The sequence below is a fragment of the Equus caballus genome, chromosome 10 (genome assembly GCF_041296265.1).
Source record: "Equus caballus isolate H_3958 breed thoroughbred chromosome 10, TB-T2T, whole genome shotgun sequence".
Classification (NCBI taxonomy): Eukaryota; Metazoa; Chordata; class Mammalia; order Perissodactyla; family Equidae; genus Equus; species Equus caballus.
This window is the reverse complement of record NC_091693.1, coordinates 55110330-55137206: the sequence shown is the minus strand read 5'-3', so window position 1 is coordinate 55137206 and position 26877 is coordinate 55110330. Positions and strand designations below refer to the sequence as shown.

Genomic DNA, 26877 nt, shown 5'->3' with positions numbered 1-26877 from the left:
TAAAGAAAGAACAAAATAATATTCTCTACCTACTGCTCCGTTATTCACTATCTTGCCACTCTTCTTCCTATCAAAATAATAATTGCTTATGTTTGCTATCTCCACTTCCACACCACCCACCCAATCTTTTTTTTTTTTTTTTTAAAGATTTTACTTTTTCCTTTTTCTCCCCAAAGCCCCCCGGTACATAGTTGTGTATTCTTCGTTGTGGGTTCTTCTAGTTGTGGCATGTGGGACGCTGCCTCAGCGTGGTCTGATGAGCAGTGTGCCATGTCCGCGCCCAGGCATGTGGGACGCAGCCTCAGCGTGGTCTGATGAGCAGTGCCATGTCCGCGCCCAGGATTCGAACTAACAAAACACTGGGCCGCCTGCAGCGGAGCGCGCGAACTTAACCACTCGGCCACGGGGCCAGCCCCCCACCCAATCTTTTATCTGGTTTCTGCCTTGCTGTTTCACTGCAATTGTGCTGGCAATGATCACGAAACATTTGTTTCATTACTGAATCCAATACACATTTGTTTCATATATATCCTAATTGACATTTTCTGTGTTATCTGTTGATAATTACTCCCTCTTTCTTGATACTCTCCCTACACTTGGGTTTTAAGACCCTGCTCACTTATGTCTTTCCACCTGTAGAGTCTATTTAATTACCTAACACTTATTTGTTCCTGTTGTGCCCTCTATATTTCACATTCTGACTTTGTCTCTGAGTGCCTTCATCCATTCCCATGACCTTACCACGTAGTTGCTAGTATATGTCTGTACCTCAGGTCTTTTTTCTTGAATTCCATGATTTGATATACAACTATACACTGAGAATCTCTTCCTTGATTTTCTGTAGGTAATTCACACTGAACATACAAGAAAACAGAATCTCTACTTTATCCCATCTGTTTCTGATGCTCCCTTTTATGTACTTGATTTTAATAAGTGACTCCAAGATCCACTAAGTATCAAATCCATAAACTTGATCCACTCTTGACTTCTAATCCCTAACATTCAGTCAGTTCTTCTTTAATATATTTTTAATCTTTCTACTTCTTTCCAGTATGATTGTGACTAATTTTGCTCATTTTTTTTTGTTTTGATTACTGAAAAATTTCCCTAAATAGGCTTCTAGTCCATCCTTCACATTGCTGCCAAAGTGGTCATTCTAAAAAGAAAATTGGAAAAGTTCCAAACTTTTCAGTAAGGCATAAAAAGATTCTTCGTAATTTGGATGCTGTTTGCTTCTGCAGTATTACTCTTACTGCTTTCAAAATAGTTTTGGCAGACATACTTTCTATAGGACTTGCTAGAAGCTTTCATATGCTAATAGAAAGAAACTTGGAGAAGACTATGGTAGGCAACATTGCTGAAACATTCCTTATTTGATCATGGAACACTTTTTCTTTTTTTCATAGAATGGCTAATAAAAATCTCTCAGAGCTAGTACTTTCCAATATTTGCAAAAATGATCCATTAGCCTATATATTTTGTCTGGATTTTATCATCAGGGTCAATATTGTTAAAGTATGAAAGTCAATAAGAAAAAATACATTTCAGAAGAAATTGATTATTAAAGTATAACTTCCATATTGTGTTATAGCTAACATGTCACAAACATAATACTTTCAGGATAATTTGAAAAAATCTCTTTAATAGTAATCAAAGAAATGAAAATAAAGCTGTATTCTTCTAGATTTAGCAAAGAAAAGAAGGATTTTCTATAGAAACTCTTCTTTATTACCCAGAAATTGAAGTCTTGTTTTAATTATTACCTAATTCTGAGGTCAATATAGGACATAAAATGTATCTTTTATCATTCGAATGCAAACACATTTCTGCCAAGATTTTAAGTATACATGGCATAAGGTATGCATGGCATACCTTAGATATGTGGACACTAAAATGAAAGAATATGAATATTCTCCGTGGTGAAAGTAGCTCATAGGCAAAGTTTTGTGTCTAGCATGTATAATGTTAATTTCCAGCCTTTGGACAATTTTTTAAAAACGTGGAGATTAAATTGAGATTTGTGTTTTCCGCACTGAAGGCAATCAATAACTGGTTGCTGCATTTTTCTGAAAGGATGACCTCTACTTTAATGGTGTCTAATTCTTGTGACACTTTTTTTCTGAAATTTTACCTGAATCATTCAAACCAGATTTATTCTTAAAAGAGAAACCTCTACTTTAAAAGAGATAGTACACTCTGCAGAAAGGGTAGGTTTTCTTGCTTAGTAGAATTCATTTGTAGACACTTAAAAATGTCTGTATGTTACAGTGACAAGTGATATAAGAGGTGGATGGAAAAGAAGTGAAAGGATGCCTTATTAATGAAGCCACCCCAGTCCTGACTGCTGCTGCCACAGCTTCTGTACTGCCGACAGACTGAACACCAATATAATTTCAGCCTGTTAATGTGTCCTCAACCTTGTTGCTAACCATCTGTGCTAATAGTTTTTGCTGTTTTTTTTTTTTTTTGCATTAGGAAGTGCCATTTCATATTTCACTTTTCTTGTAAAATTAAAGTGTTAAAAAAAAAAAAGAACAGATAGGTGTTTGGGCTCTAATACCCAAGAATATTTCTTTACGTATCTTTCTTTGCAAGCTGTCATTTTTCATTGTCAGCATTCAGGTCTATTTTTATAATGCAACAAAGGTAAAAAATAGAAATGCACAAAAGAAAGAGTAAGGAATAAAAATCAAGCAAAACTCCACCTCTGCTAAGATTATCCTGCCTCTTTCATCTAAAGACCTTAAATAGTTCTTTCTTTTCTTCGCTTCAAACTTGTTTTCCCAAATATATAGTAGTACCCAGTTCTGTACTGGAAAACTATTACTGCCCCATTTTTTAATCAAGCTAGGGCAGGACTAAACCCAAACTGATAAGGTCTGTTCCTTTTGCTAGCTTATCACTAAAAGAGATAATAAGAATGCAGACAAGTACGTAGACTATCCATCAACAGAATAAACTGGGAGGGCAAACCAACAGTTGCACAGATGAGCAGTTATGAGCACCACGGAGACACATTTTCCTTCTTCCACTCCTCCCTGGGATACCCTATAGAGTTCCTTAAATCATAGCTTCAGGTAGCTCTTTATATATAACCTTTTAAATAAACCTTTAATGTCAGGATAGTTTTACATTTACAGAAATATTGAAAATACACTATAGAGAATTTTTATATGCTCCAAATCCAGTTTCCCTTATTGTTAACGTTTTATATTACTGCGGTTCATTTGTCACAACCATTGAACCAATACTGATACATTATTATTTACTAAGCTCTATACTTTTTTCAGATTTCCTTAGTTTTCACCTAATGCCCTTTTTCTGTTCGAAGATCCCATCCCACATACCACAGGACATTTAGTTATCATGACCCCTTAGGCAATTCTTTGCTGTGATAGTTTCCTCAAACTTTCCTTATTTTTAATAACCTTAAAAATACTGAGGACTACTGGTTTGATATTTTGCAGAACATCCCTCAGTTTGGATTGTTTGATATTATTCTCCTGGTGAGACTGAGGTTATGGGATTTGGGGAGGAAAACCAAAGAAGTGAAATGTCCTTCTTATCACATCGTACCAAGGAAACATGCTATCAACATGACATATCACTGTTGATGTTAACCTTTATTACCTGGCTAAGGGAGTGCTTAACAGGTTTCAACATGGTAAAGTTTCTCTTTTTCCCCATCTCCATACCTTACTATTTGGGAGAAAGTCATTACATGCAGCTCACGTGTAAGAGGCTAGGAGTTATGCTCTCTCTTCTTGTGGATGGATTATCTATAAAAATAATTTGGAATTCTTCTGTATGGGAGGTCTGTCTTGTCTCTCTCAATTATTTAATCATTTATTCATATAATTATGCACTCATGGATATGCATTTTATACACTGGTATATACTGTAATACTACAGTATTTATTTGTTGATAAAATTTTCTCTTATACATTACTCAAAATGAGCCATTGGGAGCTCTTTCAGCTGGTCCTTTTGTTCCTCTGATAGGTCTTCATTCTTTTGTTTTTTTTGGACTCTTCCTTACTTTCTGGCAAATTAGATCCTTCAGGGTCATCCTGTGTATTTCTTGCTCCATGCCTGGAATCAACCATTTCTCCAAAGAGCCCTGGGTCTGTTTATTAGAGGATGATATTAGAATCCTTTAACATTTTACATGGAACAGATATTGATTGGATGTTGCAGAGTGAAAAGGAATCTAGGATTGATTTTTGTTAAAGAATGCAATTTGCTAAAAAACATGTCCCTTGACAGGCGGTCTGTTTGACAACTATCATGGAATACTTTCACATTGTTGTACCCTCCCAAATGAAAACATATGTAAGTGGAAGAATTTAGGACATGAGAGAGAGGAAAATAAAACTACCAAGTCTTTGAGAAAAGAAGCCATGTCTCATTGTTTCCATCTCTCCAGCACCTCACAATATGCCTTGAATCAATAAGTTCTTGATAAATATTTGCTGTTTGATCTAGGATGACCATGAATCTAAATTTTGGTTTGATGCATTATGGAAAAGAAGCAAATATAAATGTCAAAGATTTATAAATTCTATCTTAAGTTTCCATGAACCCATACCTTATTATATTTTTCAGTATGTAGTCTGTATGCTGTAAAGATCAAGTTTGATTCATGTCAGATTAAAAGTTTCTATTCATAAGTCACATTAAAAGTCATATTACAGGGGCTGGTCCCGTGGCCGAGTGGTTGAGTTCGCCCGCGTAGCTGCGCTGGCCCAGGGTTTCATTGGTTTGGATCCTGGGCGCGGACATGGCACCGCTCATCAGGCCACTTTGAGGCGGTGTCCCACATGCCACACCTGGAAGGACCCACAACTAAAAATACACAACTATGTATCGGAGGGACTTTGGGAGAAAAAGGAAAAATAAAATCTTAAAAAGAAAAAGTCATATTACATTGATTATTTCTGAAATGTGACAATAGATTTGGTTGGAGAGTACCATCATACTTATATTTCTTTTCTCCTATTTCTTTAAAATCCCACAATGTCTGCAACCTCCTACACTTACAACTTTGCCCCACTTAAGTGATCCTTTACATTTTTTTCAAAGAAAGTTTACTCTCTTCTGCATGTAAAAAGCATTGGAATAACATACAAGGGCTGTGAAGAAGATGTTTGTAAGCATGACATCAATCTTTGAGCTTCTGCAGACCACTTAGTGGATACTTACTATGCAAAAGGATTGCCAATTTTAGATACATTAAAATGTTTATCACAATTAAAATATAAAGTATAATAAAACATAAAATTATCTCATAACTGCAAGAAGGATGATGCTGTTTACATCTGACTCAAGGATAAATAGGTTCTAATGGATTTTGTTTCTTGGTAAAATTAAATCTAAACTTTCAATTATATCTATTAACATTTGTGGCAAGCATCCAGAGGCTCTGTGAGGTAGTTTTGAATACTGAGATATTTCTCACTGTATCCAACTTCCCGTGTTTCATCAGATATTAAGTCAACATATTATGCTCCAAGCTGAAAGGTTAAATGATTCAACTCACTCAACTATTAGGAAGTCAAGGGTAAATGACTTTCTAATTTACTCTTTGGAGATATTTCACCCTGAAATGATTTCTTCGTGATCTAATGCGGCAAATGGAGGTGATGTTTAAGAATGCCAAGTGATATCCCATCAATATATTTCTCTGGCAACTAGGAGATAAAAAAAATCATCAGGTGTTGGAAAAAGTCGATCTATAAGTAAGTGATCAGGTCTTTTGCATGATTTTCTTTTGGACATGTTAAGGGATCCTATTATCTTCATCTCAGAAAAGTCATTTTCCTAGCATTAAGTAATTGGCTTTGGCTGTGCTAGATATTGAGTGTATCACTGAGATGTGCTGCTTGAAGAAGTCACCTAAAGTCACAGACATGGCAGTATTGGTCTTCGGAAGAAATGTTTGTTGCCTCCCCTTCATTTCAAAAGTACCTTTCCTTTCAACAGCCGGTATACTATAGAAGAGAAAAATAGAGTTTTACATTTGCTGTGCATGTCTTTACACAGTATGCTCAGTGTCCATAATCTTATATTTCCAATCTCATTACTTCTTTTAATGTTGAATCTTGGTCAGGATTAATTAGATTGACTGACCAACTGGTCTCAGGCCTAAAGTTTAAGTACTGGCATTAAGGTGAACCTCTGGCACTTGCTCATTAACACCCTTCCCCGAGGCACAGTAACTGGTGCTTATTCAAGTCTAATCTCAGTAGAACATTGTCTGAGACTACAATGTTTTTCAAAAGAATAATAAGCAGTAACTAAAGAAATATCTCTTCTCGACTAGCACAAATATTTAGTGAACAAAATGTTCTCTGTGTACATACATACCATACATATCCTAACACTTGATTATACTATACACATCTGAGCTTTCATGTGACTGTAGAGAAAAATATCAGCCAAAATACGCATACGATAATTTCTCTTCCACATTGTCTACCATTCATATTATGTGACATTTTATAAAGTCATTTGATAAAGTAATTTTGCCAATAACTTGTTCAACTTTCTTTCCAAGAAATATATTAGTTCTTAACTTTGCAACTGGCTTTATAAATGCCTCAGCAATTGTATGATTTGCCCCTTTTTGAAAATGTCATGAAATTTGAATGTGTCATGCAGCTATTTGACAAGTTTCCATATTAGACAATGCACTGGGAATTAGGGACATATGAGTAGCAGTTGTGCTATAAAATAGAATTTAGATTATTCATCAAAATTTAATTTAAATTTTCTGTGAGGAAATTAATAAGTATTAATAAACAATTAATATGTACACACTATAGGAGAGAGGTATTATAAGGTAACTGTTACATACACGGGTTTTGGAATCAACTTATAATGGTTATAATTTTAGCTTTGTGTGGACTTTTGGCAAGTTATTCGACTTTATTAATCCTCAGTTGCTCTATTTGATCAAATGGGGTTAATGTTGGTACCTGTCTCACAGGGTTATTGCAATAATTACATGAAATAGCATATATATATAAAACATATATAATATGTACATTATACATTTTACATGTGTAAAATGCTCTTAACATTGTCCCATATTTGCCATTCAATAATAGGTGGCTACCTTTGGGAACTGGAAAAGAAATATTTAGAAAAAGACACACAGAGTTTTGTACAAGGATAGAAGCACTGTTTGCAATCTGTAAATATTGGATATAAGGTAAATGCCCTTGAATAAGTAATTGGTTAAAAAATTATGGCCCAAAGAATAGAATATTATACACTTCTTAAAACATCACTGCTGACTTACATGTCTTGACGTAGAAAGCATACAAGATATAGTAAAAAGTCAAAATAAATTTAAAAAAGTCTATGCATGGTATGATCCCATTAAAAAAAATCTATTAGCTATATATATGCACAGAAAATAACTTAAAACCTATACACCAAAATACTAACATCGTTCTTCTTATTTTTTGGTATTAACTGCATTTTTTTAATTCATTAATTTTTTAAATTTAACTGCATTTTTTAATGAGCATATGTTAATTTTACAATCAGAAAAATATTTTATTTTAAAAATACGTTTTTCTTTCTGTCTGGTCGTATGTCTTCTATTTATTTTTCTCTTTCAACTCACTCCAAAACTCAAATGTCTGATAAATTTTTTTATATTTTGTGGGCCTCTCTACCCAGAAGTCAGAATTTGAAAAAGTACTTAAACATATAGGTCTGAAATCATTTTAAAAATCACTCCTATTTAGTTCAACTATTAAGACGCTACAATAAAAAAATTAAGCAAAGCAAACTATTGGACATAGGACCATAGGAACATACAAATAAATAGTATCTCTTCAAAGATCAAAAAGCAAAATTTATTTTTTTCTTGAGAGACTCCTGATTTTGCAAATAGTTTTAAAAGAGTATAAAATATAAAAGCTTACAAAATCAGAGAAAACAAAACAAAATTTTAGGTCAGTATGTAAATTACCACTTTGTAATCCCTTCTGCAGAACTGTAGAACAAATATCACCAGTTGCTGAGAATTTATTACATATGAGGCACTAAGTCCACTGTATGAATTACACAACTGAATCCTAGTAACTACCTGAGGGACTGGGGGTAAGTTTAGTCTCATTGCATAGATGAGGATGCGCAGCCCAGCATGGTTAAATAACTTTGTCCAGGGTTCCTCAACTAGCAAGTTGTAGAGCTGAGATCTGAACCCTACTAGTCTGCTTTCACCATTTACTAACTGAATTTTAAGATGCATTTGTATTATTAAAAAAGGATAACCAACTCAAGTTTTTGCAATTATTTCATTAGTTTTCCTTTTCTGAGTTTTGATTCATCCTTGTCCTTTTATTCTAGCTGCTTTCACAGTTATTGGTGTAAAGCACCACAGAAGTCAAGATGGTATTTAAAGCAAAAGACTGGCTTCTAGACATGGGAAAAGTTTCTTCAGAATTTTACCTCTTTAGAATTATTTTTGGGGGCAATGGCATTTAAAGCTTTTGACTATGACCCACAGTAAGAAATACATTTTATATCATTATGCAGGATACACACACACACACAAATGGTCCATATTATCCATAAATATGCAAGACTCTAAATAAAAAGAAAAATGCTCTGAACCAAACAGAATAATATGATTTTTGCATATTTGCCTTGCATTTTTAGAATAAGAGTCTGCTGCAAGAAGCAGCAGAATGAGAAGAAAGCTGTCTTGGTGGAACCTGCTCCTCAGCGATGGGAATTTGGGGCAAATATCTGATTCCTCCTTTTGGTTAAAAAATTATGATTAAACTCAACAATGATCTGAAACAAAGGGGTGTGTGTGTGCGTGTGTTTGGGAGAGTGTGACATTACTACACTTGGAGTCTGGATAACTTCACTGGTTTGTGCTAGCAGCCACTTATAGATATGGAAGAAGAAGGAAAGAAAAAAAGGAGTTGAAAATGAGGGAAATCAAACCACCCTTCCAAGTGGTATTTGTACAATACCCGATAGCTGAATTTTTGGAAACAGTTGCTCATGATATGTTCTATTCATTTTTTTTTTCACTTTTCTTCATACAGGTGGTTGGTATGCAATTAAAGCAACACAAAAAAATGGAAAAGGAGCAAAGTTTAGCAGTTTGTAGTGATATTTTAGAATAAAAGGGAAGTAGGAGCTCATGGGAGAAAAAAATAACACTAGCAGCTCATTTTTATTAAGGGCTACATATAGTCCGGATACTGGGCCTTCCACTAACGTACATCATGTTTTGCCATTCTCAAATCAACACAATGAGGCTGGTACTATTACTGATTCAGTTTTGCAAGCAGGGATAACCACTATACTATGTTGATTCCCTGAAAAGAGTTAGGGGAAAAAAGTTTAAATTTTGAAGAACTTCTAAAATAGTGAGTCTGGAAATGGCTGTAGAGTAGCAGGCAACAAGGTTGCATTGTCAGAGGGAGAAGAAAGACAAAGTTTCAAGGGCTCCCTTTGACACTAATAAGAGCAGTTTTTGAATGAGACAGAAGGATAATGAACACCTGTTCTACCCTCACAGAACATGTATATGTAGTTCAATTAAAATTGTGTAGAAAAAAATATTTTAGTGCATTACCCCCAGGAAAACAAAACGAATTACTTTTGTATCCTTTAAGAAGGAATATGTAAAGGCAGGTTGGATATTAATAATTGTAGCAGCAATAGACATGTCTGAAAGTTTCACGCAGCTCATTAGTTGCAGTGAATCTACGGCATTTATTGAACGTCCAAGAACCAGGAAACCTCCATTTCTGCCTTTGTGAGAGATATTTTCACAGAAGAATAGAGGTTTATTATGTTTTTCAATGGAGACTCAGAAATTGTGTTACTGAGACATTCAAGATGGATGGTGGGGAGGAAATACAATTAATGGTGTACGCTGCACAGCTCTAACGAGACGTTTGCATTCACACCGGGTTTCATTTTTCTTCCATCTTATTTAATACCAGGGCTGTAACCACATGCGGAAATAGGTTAAGCCTCTTGTAATATTTTATAAAATTACACAACAAGAATTTTTCTCATGGTAGAGAAAATCACATTTTAATTTTTTTCGCTTTTTTTGTCAAACAAAAAATTATTTTGCAAATGCAAAAGATCAGAAATTGGCCTTCCAACAAACATGCTGATTGAGATTCTCACTACCTCTTCCATCCCCAGTGTAGTGTTTTTGAAGTGGTCCTGATTTTTTCCCCATTGATGTCTTATTTACTCAAAATACTTGATTCCAGCCAAAGCTAAGGGCTACCAGTATGATTAAAAAAAAAAAAAACGTGATAAGAAAGGTTTCATTATTTTAAAAACGGGACATGTTCAAAAATACCAACCAATCATTAATTAACTGATAGCTCACCAATAAATTTTCTCTGAAAATATTTTACTATTAGAATCTATATTTGTCTGATTTATAAAAGATATACAAGTAATATAATATTTTATCATTAAAAGTGAAACAATTCAAGAATATATGGAGCAAACGGTTAATACCCCATTTAATTTTTCCATTCTTTCAACCCACTCTCCTCCCGAAGAGATTACCACCTTTGTCTCAGTTTGACATATCTCCTTCTAGAATTCTTTCATTAACTTTGTATGTATTTGTATGTTTTCAGGTATATACATATATACAGAAGCTTTTTCTATTTAGATAATTGAGGCCATTATTCTGAGACATTTTTCATACTGAGTAGTTTGACTTTGATACTATATGCTATCTTTATATATTCATCGAATTGTTTTCAATGATTGCTTACTAATGATTGGTAAGAGTATACCATTATTGATTGACATTTTGATCATTTTTCATAAATTTGTCATTCTAAATTTGCACTAAATATTTTCCTGCTGGCTTCTTGATGTGCAAAAGTGTTTTTGACGAATAACCTACTAGAAGCAGAATTACTAGGTCGAGTGATAAATGTTCTCGAAATTCTATCGGAACCACCACGATGGCGTCCAAAGGGCTCAGTCCATTTCCACCCAGAATCAAACCCCCACCAGCTCTTGATAAAAATGGATGTCATGAACCATTTAAAATTACACTAATGAAAAAATATCCCATGAAACCACAAAAATTGCATTTGCCTGTTTATTATTCAGTAAGGTTGGTAATAATTTCCTTTATTTGTGGTTCATTTTTATTTTCCTTTTTATGAAATAACTACTCATTCTTTATGTTCCTCTTTCATTGGGTTGTCTCATTGTAGTTTTTTTAGACACTCTTTACGTTTTACAAAATTAGACCTTTGTCTAATATATTTTTAAAGTGTCATCTCTCAAGTTTTTAAATTAAAAAAACATTTAATTTGTAGTATCTGTTACTGTTGTCCTGAAATTTTGGTGCTCTTGTAGTTGACTCCATTATGTTTTGAATTTATTGATTTTAATTTTTCTTAGGGAATATTTTACAATTATTTAAAGAAAAAGTAGTTCTAGAAAGAGAAATTATTAGCCCTCAGGCTAAATAATAATCTGAAGCTGTTCATAAAAAGGTTTTCATGAATTATTATTTAGGTTAATAAGCCTTGACCCTGAGATCTAAATTCTCTACTCAATTATTTAATATTATTACAGATGGTTGTTCATTTCTGTTTTAATCATCAATTTAAATTTCTCATTCGCTGTCGAGTCATGCTGTAAGCCCTACAAGAAAGTTAAAGAATACTGAGATGGCATTACCTCTGCCTCCATGAAATTTATTTAGACCCAATAAATATGTTTTATAACAGTAAATGGTGTGAATTCAAGTGCAGATTGAAATTATGAGCTTGTATATACAGACCACACTCAGCCTCCTCGTTGAAAGCAGAGGCAGAGAACCCTTTGCTTGGAAATGCACTGAAGCTTAACTTATTGCATGTAATTGATAATTTTCAATAAGTCTTGGATCTGCAGAATAGCATAGGGGTGGTATAAATATATTTCTGCTTGATTGAAGAGTGCTTTTATCACCTCATAACTTCAGGGAAGCAAAGCATAATGTCCAAAGTCTGTGGAATGGTTTTAACCTGCACCTGGGAGAGAGCCACAAGAGAGGCTCAAGCACTAGAGGGGAAGAAGGGTAGAGCCATGTCTACTCTGACAGCAGCGTGGAGTGGAGGGAAGCAGGAGCTGAGGCCAACCTTCACTCTGAAAAGCTCAAATACATTCCTGGAAGGTAGCGCATCTCTGTATATTTTTTCTTTTCTTTTTAATTCCCTATAGCACTTAGTAGAGAACTCAACAGTGAGATTACAAAAGAGAAGTATAAATTAATGCTATAGGAAACAAAGCAGCTGAAACTTCAAGTAAATGAAAGCAGAATCTAGCTCTAAAATGCCTTTAGGAGAGTTAACAGGAGGCTTTAAAAGGGACTGGATAGTGATGGAATACAGTTCAAGTAATGGGCCAGGATCATATTTAGTGAAAGGAAACCCATTGAATGCAGCAGTGACCGTTAGCGCTTGCAGAGGGCTCTGAGGATAGGAGTGCAGGTTCAGAGGACCTCGATTCCAGCTCTGCCCACTCCTAGTTATATACCTTGGCCCAACTACTTCGTCTCTCTGAGCTGAAGTTCCCTCACATAAACGTTGGAAATAGTATTAACTCTCCGGTAGGTAATTGTAAAGGTTGATCCCACATATATTAACTGGCAGCACAGTACCTTGCATATAAATGACAAAATAAAAAATGCTAACAGTTATTGTTATTATTTGTCATCCTCACAATGAGATTAAGTTAGTGAGGGAATTATTATTATTTCCAAATGACTTATACTAGATAAACTGTCTTACCTAAGATCCTGACTGACAAAGACAGTGGGCTTTTGACATTAGGTCTCATGGGTCTTTTGGTTATGCAATTCTGAGAAAAAGTAATGTGGTAAGTGATAATAAGAAATAAACACAAGTAAGAAGATAAATCGTTTATGTAGTTCCCCCTGGGTAGAGACAGTGTGCTATGTGTTTCCTAAACATAATTTCATTATATCACCATAATCATTCTGTGTAGTAGAATTCACATTTTACACATAAAGAAAATGAGACACATAGAGCTTAAATTACTCACATAAGACCTTGGCAGCCAGTAAGTGGAAGAAATCAGAATTTCTTGCTATTCTGTCTGATTCTAAACTAAAAGATCTTTTCACGAGGTCAGGCTGGAATGAGTCGTCTATTGATGGTGCAAGAATGAGCTGTAGAAGAGTGAAGAATGGAAGATACAGGCGACATCTGCAGTGAGTTAACCTGGACTTATCTTACTAACATATTTTTCAAGAGAAAAAGATAGGCATTTTTGGAAGGTTTACCCAAAGGGAGAGAGGAGAGAGAGTTTTGCATGATAGAAGAACAGAAGGGGTAGAAGTTGAAACAAGAGAAGTCAATAATTCAGAAACCGTCATTTAAAAAAAAAATGAAAAAGAAGTGGGGCGCTGGCCGTGGCCAAGTGGTTAAGTTTGCACACTCTGCTTCAGTGGTCCAGGGTTCGCCGGTTCAGATCCTGGGTGTGAACCCAGCACTGCTTATCAAGCCATGCTGAGGTGGCGTCCCACATAGCGGAGCTAGAAGGACCTACAACTAGAATATACAACTATGTAGTGGGGGGCTTTTGGGAGCAAACAAAATAAAAGAGAGATTGGCAACAGATGTCAGCTCAGGGCCAATCTTCAAAAAGAAAAAAAAAATAATGTTGACTATGGAGGAGAACAGAATTCAGGAGAATGAGAGCCAAATTGGAATTGGCAGGGACAACCTTCTGAAAGGAGACTGCAGGCCACTCTACAGTGAAATACAAGCAAGGAGAGCACAATGTATATTAAAGAGAGGGAGAGAGAAATGATGCAAAAAACCAAAGATCAAATACTTCAGGTAAGTATAAATTTAGAGAAACGCAGCTCATGAACTAAAAAGTTGAATAAAACGGTGACATTTATGATCTCACCAAAATGTAAAATTTTATGATTTTTTGATGATGAAATAGGAAGTAAGTTTTCTTTGACAACTTTATCGACTTACGTAAATTATACTTACCTTTCTATCTGAGTTCCACACCGTTTTTCAATGGGCACTAATCTTCTGCATTTAATTTACTGTTTGATACTGATACAGTATTTGTGAATCAAAAGACTGCATTAAAAGCAAACTTCTAGATATTTCCTAGTCTTCCTTGCTGAGAACCAATCTTGGCCTCCTCCATCATTTTCCCCATGAAATTTTTTTCTCATATGGTTGTTTTAAATATAACTTGAGAATAAAATATTCTTAACTGATTTTTCTGTAGCTGTGGTAGCAAGTGACTACCAGAACTGGTTTTAAATCTGCTTACTCAAATAATGGCAGTTCTAAAAATCATCGGAACTAATTTTACACAATTTGGTCAATGAAACACAATGCACCTCTGTGAACATGCGTTGCAAATCAATTAGTAACAACTGGAGCTTCTGAAAGTCAGTTGGTCAGAAAAGAACTCACTCTGAACAACAGATTTATGAAAGCCAATTATCACCTGAGACACCTGAAAGACATTCTCACCCGAGAAACCAGGTTTCTACAAACGATACCAATACACTAATTCCTTCGAAAGTCCGCCACTCACTGAATTCCACTCTGTCCCCACACCCTGTATGATACCATCAATCTTCTCTGCTCTAAAAGCCTCTGTCTGACCAGTATAGTTCCCCCTTCTTTAAGTTACAATAAATTCAGCTTTGTAGTTTTTTGTTTAAGATACTGAGGACTGGTATTCATTGTTTTGACAGCTGAATACTCTAGAAGTTAACAATTTGTGCAACAGTTTTGGAAAGAATATATGTGATCATATCCTTTGCATCAATAGTTTGATTTCTAGACATTTGCCCAAATAGACACTCTGCATAATCTTTGCTATGCATTTTGCGTTTAATCCTTTCAACAGTTCTACAATATAAGTCCTATTTTTGTTTCTATTTTGCATTTGATGAAAACAAGGCCTAGAAGTCTAAAACCTTTGCCATAGCTGCATACCTACTACACTCTGAACATCTAGAGACTGACTCTTAAGTCAGATTTCTACTTCCTCTGCAAGAGGAAAAGATCCAAAACAAGGACAAAAACATTTGCTAACATTTAAATTGAAGTGTTATTTATATATATGAAGAACCTCAAACACTCAGATATCCAAGATAAGAGTTAAGTAAATAGTCACTATAAGTGATGAGGATTTTAGGCTGGTTATTTTTAAACTACAGATGAGAAGCAGGCTCTGAGGACTGGAATTTTGCTTGCCCTTTTGAGAGACATTTGCATTTGTGAAGGAAGGGGGGATGACCTTGTAGGGACCTGAAATTGGCCACCCAGGATATGTCTCTTTGGCATCGGGATTGTCTGGGGCTGATTGCTTTCGATAAACTGGGACAGGGAGGGAGGCTCTGGGGAATGGAACTTGCCCTTGTTGGGACACATTTACATTTGTAAGGTAAATCTCTATCTGTAAAAGGTGCCTCCCTCTCTGTACCAGGGAGAAGAAGAGAGATGACCTTATCCCTAGAAACTCTTAATGGGGAAGGCAAGAACTTAAGTTGGTTGCTGTCTGGCAATCTCATGTAACTGATTTAGGGTGGTGGCTTCTGACCTTTACTTAATCTGATTTGATTCTTGTCTAAAAGTCATGGGATCACCCAACGACCAGACCCCACCTGCACTGATACCATTTTAACTTTTTTTTCATGTTCTTTCCTTTGTCTTCGTAAAGAGATGACTCACATACCTAGGCCTTAAATTTAGCCCTAACCCTCAACTCTGGGCAGCAGCAGGAGCTCTGACTGCCCGTGGGTCCTGTCCCCACGCACCAGCTCTGCCTGCCCATGGGTCCTGTCCCCATGCCAGTGGTGGTAGCAGAGGCAGCAGTAGCAGCAGCTCTGACTGCCCGTGGGTCTTATCCCCACGCACCAGCTCTGACTGCCCATGGGTCCTGTCCCCATGCCAGCGGGGCAGCAGAAGCGGCAGCAGAAGCTCTGACTGCCCATGGATCCTGTCCCCATGCTATTCTATACTATTCTTTAAATAAAAGAGCACTACTGACAGATCTTAAGAGTCTAAGAAATCTTTCTTTCGACTCCTTGGCTCACCGACCCCGCATCATAAGGACACCTATAAAAAAATGAATCTGTCAAAGTATTTATGATTTGGGATTGAGTACAAAATCAAAACACAAAATTACAATGATATGATGTAAAATTACGTATGTATATGGATTGAGAATAAAAGGAAATAGACAAACAACTATGTGAACTTCTGGGGTGATTGTATTCTAGGTGAAATACATTTTTATTGAGTTTTTAAAATATTGCTTTAATGTTTGTGTAATAGCAAAAGTAACCTAGATACAAATTATGGTCTCTGTATTTGAGGTTCCTAGACAATCATCTCATATTCTATGGAAATTCCAGTGTTCCAAAGACTTTCTGAGAATTCCAAGCATCTTACAAATTCCTGATTATTTAGTGCTTTGAATTCCTATCCTGGAGATTTCCAGATTCTATCCGTGTCTCATTTACCGTAAATGTTTTCTTCCCTCTGATTGCTTTGACCTGGATGTGGAACTCGATTACTTAACCCTGAAACTTTCACACAAGGTATAGGTAGCAGGTATTTCTGAAGTTTTAGATGGAGAGGTATTATATTACAGTGGCATGCGCAAGTTAATGTAGAACACAGACCACCACCGTCCTAAAACTCTTTTGGCTATGCTGCACATTGCTCATCTTCTCCTCCCTGAAGATTTACTGATGAGTTCTCCCCACTTTGTCATGTAAGGCAGCTCGCCGTCTTCCGCCTCTGCTCTGAGTATAAGGAAGATTTGATATTGTGTGTCCATAAAACCAATGGGGCATATGTCAGATTTCACCTTTTAGCAACATAGAGATTTATTTTGAGATAGATTCTGATATTCCAAACATAAGAATGGAGAAATTTCTACACTCATTTTTTTGGTTTAAATGACATTAATTTAAAGTCACAAATTTTAAATTAACATCCTACTGTGTTTTGAGTACAAAAATAATGTAAATTTAATAGGACTAGTGGGACATAAAAAGTGAAAGGGAAGATTAATTTTTTATTAGGAAGATAAATCGAAAAGAAAGAAAACCAAAAATAGAGATTGTTGAAGATAATTAAAATTAACCTTCAAAAATCTATGGAAGAATCATGTATTTTATAAGGACAGCTAGAAATACCACAGGGCTGATATGCGTGATTTTAAAGAAAAGTTTAGGCTGTGTTTATCTGCTTTACTTATTCTAAGTACTTCTAACATAAATATTCACACCACAGTGTTTTTCCTGGAGAAGCTCCTTCACTGTGAAGTGTTTTCTCTTTATAGCGTGGCTACAGGGAAATCATAGCCTCTAAAAATAAAAAGTTAAGACCAATTTGAATGTAATAAATTCAGATTTTCCAGACATTTTTGTCTAGTAATTCTTTCCCCAGAGCATAAAATTTGAAGTATAGGCTTAAAGCTGCTTATATCTGCATTTTCGAAATAAAGATGTATCATTAAAGGGATAAGAAGAGAAAAGACTATAAAGTAGTCAATATTACAGGAACAGTCTTCCATTGGCTTTGATGTGGACCCTACTAACAAGGCAAAAGTAAACTGACATTTTGCAGGTAACCAAAATAAAGCAATAAGTTCTCCTGGGCACAGAGGGTAAAAGTGTTGTATCCTCCATTTTCTCCCAAATTATCCAAATTCCATAGAATTCTCTATCATCAACTATGTTTCTCAATTCCTTTAAAAAAGTTTTCCAGGGCAGGCCCCATGGCCTAGTAGTTAAGTTCAACACACTCTGCTCTGGCAGCCCAGGTTCAGTTCCCAGGTATGGACCTACACCACTCGTCAGTGCCCATGCCGTGGCAGCGACCCACATACAAAATAGAGGAAGACTGGCATAGGTGTTAGCTCAGGGTGAATCTTCCTCAGCAAAAAAAAAATTAAAAAGTTTTCCATCTTTGGATACAATATTATCGATGGTATGGAACACATGCGTCAGGAAGCTATAACAGAAGAATAGGTTGTCTATCTTTCCATCGATACATCTTCCTCCATCTGCCCATGCGTGCATCTGTCCATCTATACTCCACCTACATCTCCTTGGGGAGGCAGTAGGGTTTGAAACACCTAGAATCATTTTATATTGCATATAGAATGGTCAACATAAACACCAGGACTCTGGAGACTCTCACACTTACGGTCCCACCCAGGAAACCCCAATTGCTCCTGAAATTAACTCACACCTCAAGCCTAGTTTCCTTAACTGAAAAATATGCCCATTGGTATTTTATTTAGAAATTTAATACTTATTATGCACCAGTCAGTACAGTAAGAAAGCTTAGTACAAAATAGGTTTATTAAAAGGGACTCTTCAGAGGACCTCTTGAACAACAACAAGAACCACAATGAAAAATAAAATAGGCTATTACTATGGTACAAGGAATCCAGACTGGAAAAAAGACAATCATGACAGCTCTAAACATTCAAGTATGGTAGAGGTAGATTTGGGGATCTTTTCAGTGCATACTTCTGCATTGTAACCAATACCAAATGAAATTTAAGCATAGAATGGACCACGTTGATTTTGCATTTGTCTTCTGTACCTACTATTCTATTATTTGAAGGTATAGCACATGTTTTTCTATTGGCGTATCTTCTTTTATTGTTTATCATCCTCTCATATTCAAGAAGTTTTTCAAATAGCCTAATAAAGTATTTTCAAATTAGCTAATAAAATAAGCTCCCCTAGAAGTTGGCATTGTGATTGGAAAGCAAGAGGGAGGAAGCTTGATTTATTGATAAGTGACAGTATGCTATAAATTTTCTCCGTATTAAACCTGCCTATGGATGATGAGATCCCTCTTAGAGAAACTGCAGCAGACAGGCACAGTGATGCCAGTATTGAAGGAAAGGATCACAGCGCTCAAGGGTAGGCATGCTTTGCTTTATAAAATGAATCTATTTCTTCTGAAATACTATGTATAAATCTAATGAAATTGCACCAGGGAAGATAGTTAAGAAAAGACATGATAAATGCTTTTGTGAGACAAATATCATTTTATAATAAAATAAAACTTCTCAGTTATGTATTTTGTGATTTTTTTTGGTTCTCATACATTAGATTTCCTCAAAGTGAAAGTATACTTGTGTCTAATATAACATAAATAAACTAGCAATGGTGATTTCCAGTCTAACAGCCTTGGTTGGATTTTGAAGTTCAACAGAAAACAGATACTTCAGGTGAGATTTTTTGGCTTTAAATCTGAATAATATTTTTTTAATGATATAAAATTTGTTAGAATTTCATTTAAATTAAGGAAAAGAACTTGGTCATCTCTGGAAGTTAAGAAAAACAAGAAAATACTGTAACAAATAAGGCTATTTCCATATAATATGGACTTCATGATGCGGTACCAAAGTCACAGGATTAAGTTAAGCGAGGTGTGTCCTGTGTGGATGTTCGACCCTTTATAAGCAAGCCACTCAACCTCTCAGAGACTTCTTTTCTTGTTCATAAATAAGGAATGTTATCTGAATTTCCTACTTTACATGTTCACTATAAGTTTGAAATGTCACGATGTGGATAAAGAATCCTTTAAACCTAAAAACGTGTAAGAGAACTTTGGCCCCTTGATGTAATATGATCATGGTAGATAAGGTACACAAGTCCTTAACTGTCCCAATTTTAAAAAAGCATTACAGTTATTTTGGCCATTTATTGATTTATTTTGTATCTTAACATATAACCGTTTGTGTAATAAAAATGGTAGCCAATCATGACTGTCAAGTTGCTACGCCTATATGACCAGCAAGACAGTAGTGCCTGGGGGCTGGCCTCGTGACCAAGTGGTTAAGTTCGTGCACTCCACTTTGGCGGCCCAGGGTTTGCTGGTTTGGTTCCTGGGGGTGGACCCACACACTGCTCATCAAGCCACATAGAAGAACTAGAATGACTTGCAACTAGGATATACAACTATGCACTGGGGCTTTGGGGAGAAAAAAAGAAGACAGCGGTGCCACAGAATATGGAACCAAATGGCCATAAAAAGAATAAAATTAAACTATAATTTTGGATGGTTTGAATAGTATTAATTGGTAAAAGTACAGATATATGTGAAGACCTCTTATAATTCTCAAGTTTTAAGTCAATAAAGAACTTTTTTATGGCAAATAAAGAGCAGAGGTTCCTAATGACTTAGAATAAATAGAGAAAAATATCAAGATGTGCTTATGCTCGGGCAGAAAGAATTGGATTACATTACAAGAAGAATCGTTCTAAAAGTGGAAGTATCACTGACCAAGTTTTCAAAGCTTGAATTCATTTTTAAAGATTTCTTTATTTTACAATAATTTGTGATTTACAGAAAAGTTGCACGAATGTACAGAGTTCCCTTCACCCAGCTTGCCCTACTGTTAACATAACCATGGTACATTTGTCAACACTAGGAATATAATATTAACTAAACCACGGTTTAATTCAGATTTCACTAGTTTTCCCACTGTTGCCCTTTTTCTGTTTCAATATCAAATCCAGGATACCATATTGCATTAATTCGTAATCTCTCTTTCATCTCCCCTGCTATGTTTCTCAGTCTTTCCTTTCATGATCTTGAAAGTTTTGAAGAGTACTGGCGAGGCATTTTGTAGTATGACCCTCAATTTCTCTTTGTCTTGTGTTCTTCTCAAGATTAGAGTGGAGCTATGGGTTTTGGGGAAGAATATCACAGAAGTGAGGTGTCCTCATCACATACTGGGGCACATGGTGTCAACATGACTTGGAGATGTTAACCTTGACCTCTCGATAAAGGTGGTGTCTACCATGTTTCTCCATGGAAAAGTTACCTTTCCCCCATTTCCATGCTCTCTGAGTCACAATGTCAGGCCACACTCAAGGGGAGAGGAATTACGCTTCACCTCCTGGGAGGTGGGTAAGATATCTACATATAATATTTGAAATTTTTCTGAAGGAAGATTTCTCCCTTCCCTGTCATTTATCCATCTATTCAATCATCTGTTTATATCAGTGTGGATTCATTGATATTTATTTTATTCATTAGATTATGATCTAATACAATCATTATTTTGTTGCTCAAAGTGTTTCAGCTTTGGTTACTGGGAACTCTTTCTGACTGGCTCCTGTGTCCTTTTGACATGCCCCAATAACTTTTTTTCCACTTTTTCACTTTCTGGCACTACAAGAGACTTCAGGTTCAGTTTGTATTTTTACTGCCCTACCTCTAGAATCAACCATTTTTCCTGAGGGCCCTGGTTCCTTTTTTTTTTGGAGAATGGTTATTTAGAAACTAAAATCTGGACATGAGGTATGCTCATTGCTACTGTGTATAACTACTTCTAGGACCTTTCAGTAGGTAGAGCTAATAAATGTTATGTACGCATGCACACATATCTATATTTATTTTTGTATCTGTATGTATATTAAGAGAAAAAATGAGTTCATATTGATATCTCTGTCTCTAATCTAGCACTACAAGGTTAATTTTAGCTATCGCTTTCACTTATTTGTAACTTCTTTCTCTGACAATGAGAAACCTAGCTTCTGTTATCAACAATTTTATTAGCTTATGTGTATACACTCAAAGTAGTCACATAATTACTAACCTATACATCTGTGATTTAAAAAAATGTATCAAATAGAGTACAATATCTTCGTACAGTTATTTTGCTCTTTGGCATTATTCTTTTTAGTCTTTGTCCTGTTAAGACAGTGTTTCTCACAGGTACTTAGGCTAGATCCTTTTCCTCCATGGCCTTCAAGGAGGTTATGCCTTACAATTGTAATTTGGTTAGATCATTTGTCACAGTCTCTACTCCATCTTGGGAAATTCCAATGTTCTATTTGTTTTCTTATTTTTATTTTGCAGACTACATAGCTCACTCTTTGTGTTTTATAGCTCTATGGGTTTTGATGGGTCTATGGGCACAGTTATTTATCTAATAATGCAGTACCATACAGAACAGTTCCATCACCCCCAAAATTTCCTCACATTATCACTTTGTTCTCAGCCCTCCTGTATGTCTAAACTGTGACAACTACTGATCTCTTTCCTATCTCTATGTTGTGCTTCATCTAGAATTTCATACATGTGGATTCATATAATGTTCAGTCATTTGGGTCTGCCTTCTTTCACTTAGCAAAATGCATTTAAGATTCATTCATACTATTGCATGAATCAGTAATTCTTTCTTTTTTATACTTGAGTAGTATTCCATTGCATAGATATACTATAGTTTACTCATTTATTCACCAATTGAATAACATTTTGGTTATTTTGACATTTTAGCAGTTGTAGATAAAATTGCTATAAATATTCACATATATGTTTTTGTGTAAAAATAAGTTTTAAATTCACTTGGGTAAATACCCAGAAGTGGGATTGCTGGGCTGTAAGGTAAGCACGTTTAACTCTGTAGGAAACCAACGCAAAGTTTCCCCAAGTGGCAGTGCCATTTTGAATTCCCATCAGCAATGAATGAGAATCCGTTTGGTTCTACATGCTCACCAGCATTTGATATTGTTAGATTTTAAAGGTTGTTATCCGTTTTAATAGATTCTGGTGCTGTCTCATTGTGGCTTTAGTTAGCGTCTCCCTAATGACCAACAATGTTGGGCATCTTCCCATATACTTACTGGCCGTCTATGCATCTTCTTTGATGAAGTTCAGATCTTTTATCCATTTTTAACCTGGTTATCCATTTTCTCTTTGGTGAGTTTTAAGAATTCTTGATATATTCTGGATGTTAATCCTTTATCAGACATTTGATTTACAAGTCTGAAGCTTATATTTTCATTCTTTTAACAGTGTTTTTCACAAAGCCATTTTAAAAATTTTTATTTTATTTTTCGCTTTTGATACACTCAGTGTAATGCGAAGGGCTGTGATCACCTAATTCTTTCAGTTACAACAGAGCACGTACACTGAAGCAAGTAAAAAATTTCCAAATTCCAATGTGCAGCACAGCTTAGAGGTTTAGACCTTGTATATTTTCTTATCCATAAATTCTCATAAACAGGTAGTTCTAATAAAATTTCATTTTAAGTCAGAGGTGTAGGATTTGACTTTTTTTTCTCATTAAAATTTTAAACTTATGCTCCATTTATCATTTTAAGTCAGAGGTGTAGGATTTGACTTTTTTCTCATTAAAATTTTAAAGTTATGCTCCATTGCTATGCTCCGAGATCAGCCTACAAAATTCATTAGGTAGCTGAATTACAGTGTTATATCAACAGTCCTCTGGAAAAGAGTTGTCAAATATGGCGGCTACGAGCCACATGGGACTGTCAAGTACTTGAAATGTGACTACTGTGACTAAGGAAATAACTTTCAATTTTAAATAAATTTAAAAACTGACACTTGATTTAGTTATAGGAAAACTTTTAAGTATGTGTGGGACAACTTGACTTTGTAAACCTACTTTTTTCAACTTTAAATTTTATGAAATCTAAATGCAGATTAAGTATATCCAATAAAAAATTTAGCATCCGAATTGAGATGTGCTGTAAGAACACACTGGATTTCAGACTTACTATGAAAACAAAGGATGTGAAATGTCTCATTAATATTTTTATATTGATCACATGTTAAAATGACCGTATTTTGAATATATAGGGCTAAATAAAACATACTACTGAAACCTATTTTACTGCTGCTTTTTTACTTTTTAAATGTGACCACAAGAAAAATTTAAATTACATGTTTGGCTCAGATTATATTTTAATTAGATAGCACTGCTTTAGAACCATGTACCATATTCTGTGTCAAAAGGCAATCAGTGTTCTGAAATGACAAGCTAATAACCTATCCACTACCACCTCCAACCTCCACTGCATAATCAGGCACAGCTCAGTCTCCTGCCTTTGGGGAGATGGATCAAGTTTCACTAAGTTCCAAGTCACTTGTGATAGATTTCATATCCTCAGACAGGGACTCCAGCAGGGGAAGGGCTGGGAGAATGGAGAGTAAGGCTTGAGATGGGTATTATAGGTCTGGCACTGCCTGATGCTGTTAAGGAACAGCATCTCCTGAGGCCCTAAATATGCCATAAATTTTGTGAACACTTCTGATTACTGAAGGGCACCAGTTCATGGCTTACTTTCTTCTGAGGAAAAATATTGGGCTGTGTCCTGTCCTCCCCACTGCTGAGAGTTAGCACTTACTGCTTGGTACTTGTTAACTCAAAAACAAAGCACAGTATCCCAGCCTTCCACTTCTCTCCTTACTTTTCAGCAATGTGAAATTAATATCCAGAGGTTCCCGTACTGAACAAAAGTGGTTCCCTGCTTTTCTTCCTCTTTTTATTTAGCTTATTAAAGAAATTGTGTGTACACAAATATATACACACATAGGTATATGTGTAAATACACACACACACACATATGAATGATTTAGTGGTATACGTATTACCTTGCCAAAACTAAAACCAGTTTCTGAAAAGATAAGTAACATAGAAAGAAAATAACCTGGCCTTGAAATTATGTTACACATTCTATTCTTAAAAAAATTTCAGGAAATTCTAATACTTTAGCATAAAATTTTCCATGTCCAATCTTTATGAAATTGTTTTTCTAGAAAACTAAAGAATAGTGTAGAAATCTTACAGATATTAAGAATAACATTTATAAAAAATATAACTTAACATAGGCATATTATTCTACCATGATAAATAATTATATTAAGCTTTAACTTTGATGTAATGTTAAATCTAAATTTACAGAACATCTCTTCATATAAGATAACCTTCTTAAACTGTTCTATACTTTGGAGGAGTTTTAGCTTATAATTTTCCAAAACAATCCAAGTTAATTGTAAGTTGTAACTGAACACATTTCTCTCACAATCAAGCTAGTTTGGAAAAGTAAATATATACTTACAATATAGAGAACATATCATGGGAAGCACATAGACAGTTGTTAAGCTATTCCACTGTATTATAAAATTCTTGAATTATCACGTTCTAAACCTGTTGGGAAAGAGAGAGAGAAAAAAGTATGTTATTAAACGTACTGCTATATATGTAGCTAAATAACCAAAAAAAAAAAAAAGCTAAAAGAAATCACACTTCTTACAAGCTTAGATCTTTCTGTATGTATTATTGCGTCATTTGCTTATATTAATTTATGATTTCTTTTAATTTTTAGGAAAATGTTATGGCATTACTTTTCATTTCAACATACAATAAGAGAAAATTATTAAAAAGAATGAATACTGTAATTGAAACTCTAAGGAAATGGGTATGATATCTTTTTAACTAAATATATTTCATGATCTCTATTTTTTATATTTTCCACTTACAGAATAAATTGTGTCCATAGCACAAAAAATACAAGAAAAAGTTACTACATCATCTAGATATAATTATCTGGATGCTTAATAAAATAAAGATCAAATAATTAGATCATTTGTCTAAACGTCCTTAATTTTCACGTTGATGTGTGCCAGCTGCTGTGATCTAAACATGTGTGCTCACCCTCCCCTACCCCAAAATTCTTAGGTTGAAATCCTAATGCTCAAGACATGGTATTGGGAGGTGGGGCCTTTGAGAGGTGATTAGGTCATGAGGGCGGAGCCCCCATAAATGAGATTAGTACCTTTATAAAGGAGGGCTCAGAGAGCTCCCTTGCCCTTTGAGGACACAGTGAAAAGATGGCTGTCTATGAACAGGGAAATCCTCACCAAAAACCCAGTCTGCTGGCGTCACAATCCTGGACTTCCTGCCTCCAGAACTGTGAGAAATAAATTTCTGTTGTTTATAAGCCACCCAGTCTGTGGTATTTTGTTACAGCAGCCCAAACGGACAACGACAACTGCCCACATACCTGACTGGGTATAAATGGAGGCAACAGCTTTCAAACCTTATTGAACTACTTATTCTACAAAGAATGAAGATTAGATTTAATACAAAGTGGGAAACTGACCTACTGACATTTATTACCCCAATCAAGAGCAAATAGCTTCAAACTATGGAATAAGGGTGGATTCAGTTTTCTCTTTAACATAGTGCCTCCCCAAAGTGCATTTTATGAATTTACTCCTTGTCAAAAATGTCTTTTTGCTGTAGAACACATCCATACTTAGATGTTACTAAAAGTGGTGTTTAAGTATCCTGTACTCAGTACACACACACACAAGCACCATGTCTCTTGTTCCCATTTTATGTCCCCCAAACACCTAACTTTTTTTTCTTTCTTCAATCCACAGATTTCAATGCAAATTCCATCTGATTTCTTTCTGGATTTACACATAGGCTTAGCTTATGCTTAATAGAAAAGAATTTATTTTTCCTCTAATTTAGTAATTTTTCCCTTTAGTTACACTTCAATATTGGATTCAAACACACTTAAGATGATCAAAATATAGAGAAGAGATATAGAATTTCTGTCTTGTCTTTAAAATCAAGTATTACCTAATTATTCCTTTCTCAAAGGTATAAGACATAGTAAATGTTTATATTTTGTAACAGCTGTTTAATGTTGTTAAAGTGTATGATTGTCATTTAACCATCACAGCAATACTGTAAGGGTTTTATTATCCTCATTTTATAGTGTTTCGATAATTTAAAAAATTCATCCATATTAAGAAGCTCGAAGGTATTGTAGTTGGAGATCAAATCCAGCTCTAACTTCAAAGTGTCTACTCAAAAGGGTTAACCTTAAACAACTAGACAGCCAGTTATTCCTCCGGCAAAAATGGGTTTATTTGGGTCAGCAAAGAATTGCAATTTGGGATCTGCAACCATGCTGAGCCATATGCAAGTCCTCCAGCAGCAAGGGAGGAGAAACTCTTTTATAGAGGGGAAGAGGAAGTTGGAAGGGCT

General features: G+C 35.2%; 1 protein-coding gene across 4 annotated transcripts in view; it reads right to left on the bottom strand.

Moving 5' to 3' along the window:
• The window catches only part of FUT9 (fucosyltransferase 9), a 210804-nt gene that overhangs the window by 91770 nt on the left and 92157 nt on the right, over positions 1 to 26877 (bottom strand). For all 4 annotated transcript variants that reach the window (XM_023650819.2, XM_023650822.2, XM_023650820.2 and 1 more), the window contains exon 2: positions 24935 to 25023. The gene's annotated coding sequence lies outside the window, so the exon portion shown is untranslated. The remainder of the gene's footprint in view (positions 1 to 24934; positions 25024 to 26877) is intronic.